The 3,136-nt window shown below is 48.9% G+C and overlaps 2 pseudogenes; one reads left to right on the top strand and one right to left on the bottom strand.

Moving 5' to 3' along the window:
* Nucleotides 1-792: 792 nt before the first annotated feature.
* Nucleotides 793-915, top strand: LOC136658134 (5S ribosomal RNA; annotated as a pseudogene).
* A 1,661-nt stretch (nucleotides 916-2,576) lies between these two features.
* On the bottom strand, nucleotides 2,577-2,696 carry LOC136657864 (5S ribosomal RNA; annotated as a pseudogene).
* Nucleotides 2,697-3,136: the final 440 nt, after the last annotated feature.

Below are 3,136 nucleotides of genomic sequence, written 5' to 3'. Positions count from 1 at the left end.
GGGGCAGGGGTCTAGGTTGGAGCCTCTGCTACCATCTCCTCCCCCTCCTGGACCTGATCTGCCCATTCTCCACTCTTGCTGCCACCTTCCCCCACCTTGTTCCATCCCCTCCCGGTCTTCTCCCCACCGTCTACTATCCCCGAACGCCTCTACGCCGCTTGGCGGGTGACTTACTTTTTCAGTACAGCGGGTCCTCTTCTGCCATCATGAGAGGCCTTCCCGCTGGTGTCTCCTTCCTCTGGGCTGTCTCAAAGTGTCCTACAGAACTTTCACAATGGCAATCCCCCTGGCAGTGCGCACTAGACCGGCGCCCCTACCCCAAAGGATTGGGCCCTTAGATTTTTAGCGCACCAAGCTCATTGGGCTGCAGGTGGATAACAATGCAATTTGGCAAACATAAAATAAACAATGAAATTAAAATGGATACATCATCTCAAAGCTTTAAAACTCATACGTCACCCGCTTTACCGCACCATCAAATGCCAGCCCAGGAAGGAAAGTCTTCCCATGTTTTTAAAAGATGTACAGGTTTTATGAATGTCTCAAGGAAGGACATTCCACCTACGTGGAACACTCCCTATCTCTAATTGATACCTAACTACTGTATATCCTCATATGGTTAGAATGATGGAAAAAAGACTTGGCCATTAAAATGGGAGGGGAGGCACATTCCTGATCTTGTCCAATCTCGGAAGCTAAGCAGGGTCAGGCCTGGTTAGTACTTGGATGGGAGACCACCTGGGAATACCGGGTGCTGTAGGCTTCTACCATAGTCTTTCGAGACTGAAGGTTGCCAACCATCTCCCTATACTGAACACTATCTCCCGATCTTGTCTGATCTCGGAAGCTAAGCAGGGTCAGGCCTGGTTAGTACTTGGATGGGAGACCACCTGGGAATACCGGGTGCTGTAGGCTTCTACCATAGTCTTTCGAGACTGAAGGTTGCCAACCAGGTGGGTAGGGAACAGTCCTAGGATCTGTGATGTTAGCAGTGGTGTAACTGGAGGGGGTGCAAAGCACTAAGTTTTGCAAGCAGCCTCACCGCAGCATGCAAGCAGCCCCTCCCCCTCCCCTCCCATTCTGGGCAGGGGGGAACAAGACAAAGGCATTTGCTTCTTCTCTGGGTCTTCTATAGCATTCACCTCCATTTTGCTTCCCCACCTGGAATGGCTCCAAAGTGGTGGGGAAGGGGTTGCTTGCATGCTGCGGCGAGGCTCCCTGCAAAAAGTGTTTTGTCCCCCCTCTAGCTATGCCACTGGATGCTGGATGTGTTTTCTGTTGGAACTGACTGCTTCTCTCAGCATCTTGGGCTTGCCAGGTTGACTTTCCTCATGCTGAGCACACAGTTGGCTGTTTTGGAAAGAGAGATGCAATAGGCAGTGCTGAATCGCCGAAGTGAGAGCCAAAAACTCATGTATTAAAGTTTTTTAATGGTCTTGTGGTCTTTTTTAAAAAAGGTAGTTCAAATGCATCAGCAGGGGGAAAAATATAAGCCTTGTTGCAGACAGCCTTTTCTCTTCTCTGTCTCAGTAAACCCACACCCTGAAGCCCATATCCAGAGAAACGGCCTTTGTGTCTTTCTGTACAGTTCCCACAAGTCCCACGAGAAACATCTCTGACAAGAATGCAGCCTGATCTGTCAATGAATTTGAGCAGCTGCTACTGAAACCTAAAACGGTGTCACAGCTTCAGATGCCGAAGTCGGTATTGGTGGTGGCACGCATGAGCACTGCAGAGAAAAAGAGAAGCATTTTCCACCCAGCGCACTGTCCCAGCCCTCCTGTTCGGCCGCAGTCATTGCATAACGCGGCCATATGCTCCATCTTCCCGAGTCAAACTGGAGCGGGCTGGTGCATCGAGTAATCTCATTCTGGCATTTGACAGGGCACAGTCGGAAAATGGCTGGCATGTTTTCATGGGCATGAATTGCACGCGGGCCAGACGGGCTGAGGCTAATTGAAAGAGGCAATGCAGGTATACCCATTTCAGTTGCCTAAACTCTGGAAGGCATTTTTGTTTGTGGGGATCAAACAGCATCGCTGAGCAGGATCGTAATCAGCAGAACGTTTTGGAACTTAAAAAGACTCCTAAAAATACTTCTTTCATGCAGTAAATGGTGTATTTTATTTTAGTTCTAGACTACAGCCCTACAAACACAAACATAAACAAAGAGCTGCTTTTTAAAGCTGATTCCCATCATATTATTGGGCTTGGGGTCAAGCACGGACCCTATGAATGAAACCAGAAACAGCACAAACTCTTGGCAGTGTGCTAGGAGCACGGTAAGGATGGAAATCATCTGTGTCTTGATCAGGCAAAGTGGGAAGCAGATAATTGTGGCTTGCATTGGTGGCAGGTTGGAGAGAGATGGCGGCAGCAGTCATAAGAACATGAAAACATAAGAACAGCCCCACTGGATCAGACCATAGGCCCTTCTAGTCCAGCTTCCTGTATCTCACAGCGGCCCACCAAATGCCCTAGGGAGCACACCAGATAACAAGAGACCTGCATCCTGGTGCCCTCCCTTGCATCTGAGATATGGTTGGCAACCTTCAGTCTCGAAAGACTATGGTATAAGCCTACAGCACCTGGTATTCCCAGGCGGTCTCTCATCCAAGTACTAACCAGGCCTGGCCCTGCTTAGCTTCTGAGATCAGATGAGATCAGGCATGTGCAGGGTAACAGTTGCTGATATCTGATAGCCCATTTCTAAAATCAGGAGGTTGCACATACACATCATGGCTTGTAACCCGTAATGGATTTTTCCTCCAGAAACTTGTCCAATCCCCTTTTAAAGGCGTCCAGGCCAGTCGCCATCACCACATCCTGTGGCAAGGAGTTCCACAGACCGACCACACGCTGAGTAAAGAAATATTTTCTTTTGTCTGTTCTCACTCTCCCTACACTCAATTTTAGTGGATGTCCCCTGAAAAGCCACCCTGGATCCTCTGCTCCCTCTGATCTCTCTCGCTCTGCCACTGATGCAATGCGCATCAGGTAGCCTCATAGACGGGCTGGCAGTGCTTGGGATCACCACTTGAAATTTCCGCCCAATTTGGGTCCCTATCCTTTTTTTTTTTTTTTTAAATGATGATGCCAACATTGTCAATGAAGGTCAATGCAGAGTGTTGAAAAT

Source organism: Tiliqua scincoides, chromosome 7, assembly GCF_035046505.1.
Source record: "Tiliqua scincoides isolate rTilSci1 chromosome 7, rTilSci1.hap2, whole genome shotgun sequence".
Classification (NCBI taxonomy): Eukaryota; Metazoa; Chordata; class Lepidosauria; order Squamata; family Scincidae; genus Tiliqua; species Tiliqua scincoides.
Note: the sequence above shows the minus strand (reverse complement) of the source record. Positions and strands in the feature narration are given on the sequence as shown.